Source organism: Mus caroli, chromosome 12 (assembly GCF_900094665.2).
Source record: "Mus caroli chromosome 12, CAROLI_EIJ_v1.1, whole genome shotgun sequence".
Classification (NCBI taxonomy): Eukaryota; Metazoa; Chordata; class Mammalia; order Rodentia; family Muridae; genus Mus; species Mus caroli.
In genome coordinates this window covers 6,345,519-6,353,254 of record NC_034581.1, presented here as the reverse complement: position 1 = coordinate 6,353,254, position 7,736 = coordinate 6,345,519, and the positions used below count along the sequence as shown (strand labels likewise).

Sequence of the window (7,736 nt, the reverse complement as noted above, 5' to 3'; positions counted from 1 at the left end):
ACCAAATTTTGAAATGGAAGTCAGTCATGGCACTCAGACCTTCCTCAGATCCCAATTTATCACTATTTCTTTTTATGCTGTGGCTGAAAAAGAGAAAAAAAAATCTATTTCTACTTAAATGAGTTCTTTCAAATGATAAACATTTTTATCATTGGGGTGGGAGTAAGGAGAGAAAGACATTAAAGAACAAATAAAATTAACATAATCGGTGAAAAAATGATGAGTTTCAATTTGTTTGATTGACTTTTCTGTTATTTGTTTCAAGTTTTGTTGGCTTGATTAGGAGTATTTGTTGTTTGTTGGTTGGTTAGTTGGTTTTATCATTTGTACTAAGCAAATGCAAACAGGAATCAAGGAGTACCCATTCTAATATCTAATAAAATAGACTTTCAACCAAAATTAATCAAGAGATGAAGAAGGACATTACATACTCCTCAAAGGAAAAATCTATCAAGATGTAGTCTCAATTCTGAATATCTACACACCAAATGTAAAGATACCCACATTCATAAAAGAAACATTAAGCTTAAATCACACATCAAACCCAGCACATTATTAATGAGAGTCTTTAGCACCCCACTGTCACCAATGGATGGGTCACCCAGATAGAATTAAATAGAAAGTACATATTCTGTGAGTTCCTTTGTGATTGGGTTACCTCACTCAGGATGATGCCCTCAAGGTCATTCCATTTGCCTAGGAATTTCATAAATTCATTCTTTTTAATAGCTGAGTAGTACTCCATTGTGTAAATGTACCACATTTTCTGTATCCATTCCTCTGTTGAGGGGCATCTGGGTTCTTTCCAGCTTCTAGCTATTATAAATAAGGCTACTATGAACATAGTGGAGCATGTGTCCTTCTTACCGGTTGGGACATCTTCTGGATATATGCCCAGGAGAGGTGTTGCTGGATCCTCCTGTAGTACTATGTCCAATTTTCTGAAGAACCGCCAGACTGATTTCCAGAGTGGTTGTACAAGCTTGCAATCCCCTGCTTGTGGACGTTGTACATCGTGGTGCGGAGCCTAGTGCGCACCACGATGTACAACGTCCACAAGCAGGAGAAAGCACCCAAGGAACTAAAGGGAACTGCAACCCTATAGGTGGAACAACAATATGAACTAACCAGTACCCCAGAGCTCTTGACTCTAGCTGAATATGTATCAAAAGATGGCCTAGTCGGCCATCACTGGAAAGAGAGGCCCATTGGACCTGCAAACTTTATATGCCCCAGTACAGGGGAACGCCATGGCCAAAAAGGGGGAGTGGGTGGGTAGGGGAGTGGGGATGGGTGGGTATGGGGGACTTTTGGGATAGCATTGGAAATGTAAATGAGGAAAATACCTAATTAAAAAAATAAAAATTTTAAAAAATTTTTAAAAAACAACAAAAAAAAGAATTAAATAGAAAAACAATGGACCTAACAGAGGTTATGGCTTACGTGGATTTAACGAATATCTACAGAATATTTCACTCAAATACACAAAAAAGCATACCTTTTTAGCAGCTCATGAAACCTCCAAAATTGAACACATAGTCAATCACAAATCAAGTCTCAACAGATTGAAGAAAATTGAAACTAACCCCTGTATGTTCTCATATCACCATGAATTAAAGCTGAACTTGAAAAATAACAGAAACAACAGAAAGTCTACAAACTCATGGAAACAGAATAACTTAATTCCATTCAATGACCACTGGGTAGAGGAAGAAATAACTCTCTCTAGAATTCAATGAAAATGAAGCCACAACATACCCAAAGCTATGGGACACAATGAAAGCAGTACTAAGAGGAAAACTCATAACTCTAAGTGCCTTTACAAAGAAATTAGTAAGATCTCATACTAGCAATTTGAGAGTACATCTGAAAACTCTAGACAAAAAGAAGCAAACTCATGGAAGGGGAGTAGACAGCAGGAAATTATCAAGCTCAGGACTAAAATCAATAAAATAGAAACAGAGTGAATAATCCAAAGAATCAAGGAAATAGAGTTTTTTCTTCGAAAAAAATCAATAAGGTAGACAAACCTTAGCCAAACTAGCTAAAGGACAGAGGGAGCATATCCAAATTAACAACATCAGAAAATAAAGAGGGGACATAACAATAGACACTGAGGAAATTCAAAGAATCATTAGGTCTTAAAAATCCCAACTCCCTGCCCCTGGAGGCTCTGCAGTATGTGTCACATGTGTGTCAGTCAGTAGGTGGCTGAAAGGAGAGAGGCTATGTCTGTGCTCAGTGTTTTGACCTATGAATATCTGAATGATTAGTAGACTAATATACTCTTAAAGAAAGGGGGAGCCTAAGACTCACCAGATAAGAGCCTGGGTGGGCTGCAACACTCGAGAGAATGAGCCCTGCACCTTGCCTGGACAGCACAATAGATCTGACCCTGGTTCTAGGGGTACAGGTGAGTCTTCCCAGAAGGTGGGAGTATGCAAGGGCCAGCTCTGCCTCTTGTTGGCTTGTGTGTGTTAGCACTGGCAAGGAAGATATGCTCCCCTCATCCATTGCAAACTGTAGCAGGCAAGTGATCTCACCCTAAGGTTATCAGGGCTGGAGAGCTGGCCTTGCTTCTTACCTGCCAAAGCACTTGGAATAGCAGACCCTGCACTTCACCTGAGAGTAGAAAACCCAGCCCTGCCTCATGTCTGCTGGGCCGTGGCAATGGCAAGGGAGAAATCCTTTTGCTCCCTTTTGATCTCAGCTTCTATGTCAGGCAGAAGTGTTGTCCCTGAGGTCATGAGAGTAGGAGAAATGGCCATGGCCCTCACTTGGAAGAGCAGGACCTGTACTTCACCTAGGCAGCAGAGTAGAGCTGGCCCTGGTTGGAGTGGTTGCCAGTGAGCCTGGCCCCAAGGTAGTAAGAGTAGAAGAGCTGGTGGGCTGACCATCTTAGATACTTCTCAGGTACAGAACTGGGGCTTTGAATTGGAGCAACCCAACATATAAACCATAAATGAACTGCTAGAGAGCATGAAGGGGCTGGTCTTACAGATTCAAAACAACAGGATTTCAAAGACAAAAAGAAACAATAGGATATCCAAAAAGAGTGCTAGTGAGGTTTCAGTATTGATGGAGCAGCGAAATCCAGAGGTCTCATACCAAACAGAGTCATTGCAATCAATATCTGCAAGCAAAGAAGTGTAGACAAAAGGGAATACTGTGAGTTGAAATGTAACATACTACAGCTTCCACAACGAAATATTTTCTTGGTTATGGGGAGGTTGTAAGGGTAGAGGGTGAATACAAGAGGAAGGAGATATGAGTGGGCCTGGGGTTCCTGATATAAAATTCCCAAAGCACCAATAAAAAGTATTTTTTCAAAAATGTATTCCTCATACTCCACAAAATTTGAGAACTTAAAAGGAATGAACAATTGTCTTCATAGCTACCACTTACCAAAATTAAATCATGATCAGATAAACAATTTAAGTAGACCTATAATACCTAAGGAAATAGAAACAGACATTAAAATTTCCAAATCAAAGGTCCCAGGGCCAGATGGTTTTAGTACGGAATTCTACCAGACCTTCAAAAAAGAGCTAATACTAACACTCCTCAAACTATTCCAAAATAGAAAGTGAAGGAACCTTGCCAAATTCATTCTATGAGACCACAGTAACCCTGATACCTAAACCACACAAAGACCCAAAAAGAAAGAGATTTCAGACCAATTTCCTTTATGAACATTAATGCAAAAATATTCAATAAAATGCATACATATTGAATCCAAGAACATCATAAAGATAATCTACCATGATCAAGTTGACTTCATTCCAGAGATGCAAGGGTGCTTCACCATGCCAAAAATAAATAAATAAATAAATAAATTTAAAATAAATTTTAAAAATCTATTGCCCTTCCGGTCAGCACCAGCACCAGGTCACCTTGGGCGCAGAGTCAGCAGACATCCCCAAGGTCCCCTAGAGAACTCTCCATGCAATCTTAGGACCACCAGTGAGTGGAACACAACTTCTGATTCAATCCAATCTCACGGGACCTGAGACAGCAATAGGGAAGCAGAAAACCCAGCCTGACCAGGGTCCATATCTCTTCCAGTCGGTGCCAGAATGAGGTCACCTGGGCGCAGAGTCAGTGGACACCCCCAAGGTCCCTAGAGGACAGCTTCTGAGGCAGACCACTTTTCAGGCTCTAGACATCCAGGCACCTTCCCTGCCAGAGGAGAGGTGTCTGACCTGCCAGAGAGGGCTTTGCCAGAGCACCTGGGGGAGCCATCTTGGTTTCCGGATCCCTCCTAGACTAGTCTGCACTGGTGAGAGGGTGGACTACAGAAGCTAACAGGTTCTGTGACAGGCCAAAGCTACACAGGCCCTGTTTCAGGCCTTCATCTTCTGCCAGGAGGCAGGTCTGAACGCCAAATATCTGTGTACCTTCCCTGTAAGAGGAAAGCTTACCTGCAGAGAATGCTTTGACCACTGAAACTCAGAAGAGAGAGCTACTCTCCCAAGTCTGCTGATAGAGACTAACAGAATCACAAGAGGAACAATCTCTAACCAGAGACAACTATAACAACTAACCCCAGAGATTACCAGATGGAAAGGCAAATATAAGAATCTTACTAACAGAAACCAAGACCACTCACCATCATCAGAACAAAGCACTCCCACCTCACCCAGTCCTGGGCACCCCAACACACCTGAAAAGCTAGACTAGGATTTAGAAGCATATCTCAAGACGATGGTAGAGGACATCAAGAAGGACTTTATTAACTCACTTAAGGAAATACAGGAGAACACTGCTAAAGAGTTACAAGTCCTTAAAGAAAAATAGGAAAACACAACCAAACAGGTAGAAGTCCTTAAAGAAAAACAGGAAAACACATCCAAACAGATGATGGAAATGAACAAAACAATACTAGACCTAAAAAGGGAAGTAGACAAAATAAAGAAACCCCAAAGTGAGGCAACACTGGACACAAAATCCCTAGAAAAGAAATCTGGAAACATAGATGCGACCATCAGCAACAGAATACAAGAGATGGAAGAGAGAATCTCAGGTACAGAAGATTCCATAGAGAACATGGTCACAACAATCAAAGAAAATGTGAAATGCAAGAAGATCCTAAGTCAAAACATCCAGGAAATCCAGGACACAATGAGAAGACCAAACCTACAGACAATAGGAGTAGATGAGAATGGAGATTTTTAACATAAAGGGCCAGCAAATATCTTCAAAAAAATTAAAGAAGAAAACTTCCCAAACCTAAAGAAGGAGTTGCTCATGAACATTAAAGAAGCCTACAGACCTCCAAATAGACTGGACCAGAAAAGAAATTCCTCCCAACACATAATAATCAGAACAACAAATGCACTAAATAAAGATAGAATATTAAAAGCAGTAAGGTAAAAAGGTCAAGTAACATATAAAGGCAGGCCTATACTGATTACACCAGATTTTTCACCAGAGAATATGAAAGCCAGAAGATGCTAGAGAGATGTTATACAGACACTAAGAGAAAACAAATGCCAGCCCAGGCTACTATACCCAGCCAAATTTTCAATTACCATAGATGGAGAAACCAAAGTATTCCACAAGGAAACCAAATTCACACAATATCTTTCTACGAATCCAGCCCTTCAAAGGATAATAACAGAAAAGAACCAATACAAGAACAGAAACCACGCCCTAGAAAAAGCAAAAAAGTAATCCTCCAACAAACCTAAAAGAAGACAGCCACAAGAACAGAATGCCAACGCTAACAACAAAAATAACAGAAAGCAACAATTACTTTTCCTTAATATCTCTTAATATCAATGGATTCAATTCCCCAATAAAAAGACATAGACTAACAGACTGGCTATACAAACAGGACCCTACATTTTGCTGCTTACAGGAAACCCATGTCAGGGAAAAAGACAGACACTACCTCAGAATGGAAGGCTGGAAAACAATTTTCCAAGCAAATGGTCTGAAGAAACAGGCTGGAGTAGCCATTCTAATATCGAATAAAATCGACTTCCAACCCAGAGTTTTCAAAAAGGACAAGGAGAGACACTTCATACTCATCACAGGTAAAATCTTACAATAAGAACTCTCAATTCTGAAAATCTATACTCCAAATGCAAGGGCAGACACATTCATTAAAGAAACTTTAGTAAAGCTCAAAGCAAACATTGCACCTCACACAATAATAGTGGGAGACTTAAACACAAAACTTTCATCAATGGACAGATAGTGGAAACACAAACTAAACAGAGACACAGTAAAACTAACAGAAGTTATGAAACAAATGGATTTAACAGATATCTACAGAACAACTTATCCTAAAACAAAAGGATATACCTTCTTCTCAGTACCTCATGGTACCTTCTCAAAATTGACCATATAATTGGTCACCAAATAGGCCTCAATACAAAAATATTGAAATTGTCCAATGCATCCTATCAGATCAATTGGACTAAGGCTGATCTTCAATAACCACATAAAAAGTCAATATTCACAAGGAAACTGAAGGAAGGAAGGAATAAAGAAAGAAATTAAAGACTTTTTAGAGATTAATGAAAATGTAGCCCAAACATACCCAAACTTATGGGATACAATGAAAGCATTTCTAAGAGGAAAACTCATACCTATGAGTGCCTCCAAAAAGAAACTTGAGAGAGCAAACATTAGCAGCTTGAAAATACATCTAAAAGCTCTAGAACAAAAGGAAGCAAATTCACCCAAGAGGAGTAGACAGCAGGAAATAATCAAATTCCAGGTTAAATCAACCAAGTGCAAACAAGAACTATTCAAAGAATCAACCAAAAGAGGAGGTGGTTCTTTGAAAAAATCAACAAGATAGATAAACCCTTAGCCAGACTCACTAGAGTGCACAGGGACAGCATCCTAATTAACAAAATCAGAAATGAAAAGGGAGACATAACAACAGACCATAAAGAAATCCTAAACACCATCAGATCCTTCTACCAAAGGCTATACTCAACAAAACTGGAGAACCTGGATGAAATGGAAAATTTTCTAGACAGCTACCAGATACCAATGTTAAATCAGGATCAGGTTAATGATCTAAACAGNCCTATATCCCCCAAAGAAATAGAATCAGTCATTAATGGTCCCCAACCAAAACAAAAAAGAAAAAAACCAGGACCTGATGGGTTAAGTGCAGAGTTCTATCAGACCTTCAAAGAAGATCTAATTCCAGTTCTTCACAATCTTTTCCACAAAATAGAAACAGAAGGAACTCTACCCAATTCATTTTACAAAGCCACAATTACTCTGACACCTAAACCAAAGAAAGACCCAACAAGGATAGAGAACTTCAACCAATTTCCCTTATGAATATCGATTCAAAAATACTCAATAAAATTCTCACTAACTGAATCCAAGAACACATCAAAACAATCATCCATCCTGAACAAGTAGGTTTCATTCCAGGAATGCAGGGATCGTTTAATATACAGAAATTCATCAACGTAATCCAATATATAAACAAACTCAAAGGCAAAAACCACATGATCCTTTCGTTAGATGCAGAGAAAGCATTTGAAAAACCAAGACCCATTCAGGATAAAAGTCTTGGAAAGATCAGGAATGCCAGGCCCATACCTAAACATGATAAAAGCAATCTATAGCAAACCAGTAGCCAACATCAAAGTAAATGGTGAGAAGCTTGAAGCAATCCCACTAAAATCAGGGACTAGACAAGGCTGCCCACTTTCTCCCTACCTAGTCAACATTGTACTTGAAGTCCTAGCCAGAGCAATTCA

General features: G+C 39.5%; 1 non-coding gene across 1 annotated transcript; it reads left to right on the top strand.

The window, feature by feature from the left end:
- The first annotated feature begins 2,157 nt into the window (after positions 1 to 2,157).
- Positions 2,158 to 2,285, top strand: LOC115032873. Its single transcript, XR_003838529.1, has one exon. It is a non-coding gene; the product is annotated as a small nucleolar RNA SNORA17 (small nucleolar RNA).
- Positions 2,286 to 7,736: the final 5,451 nt, after the last annotated feature.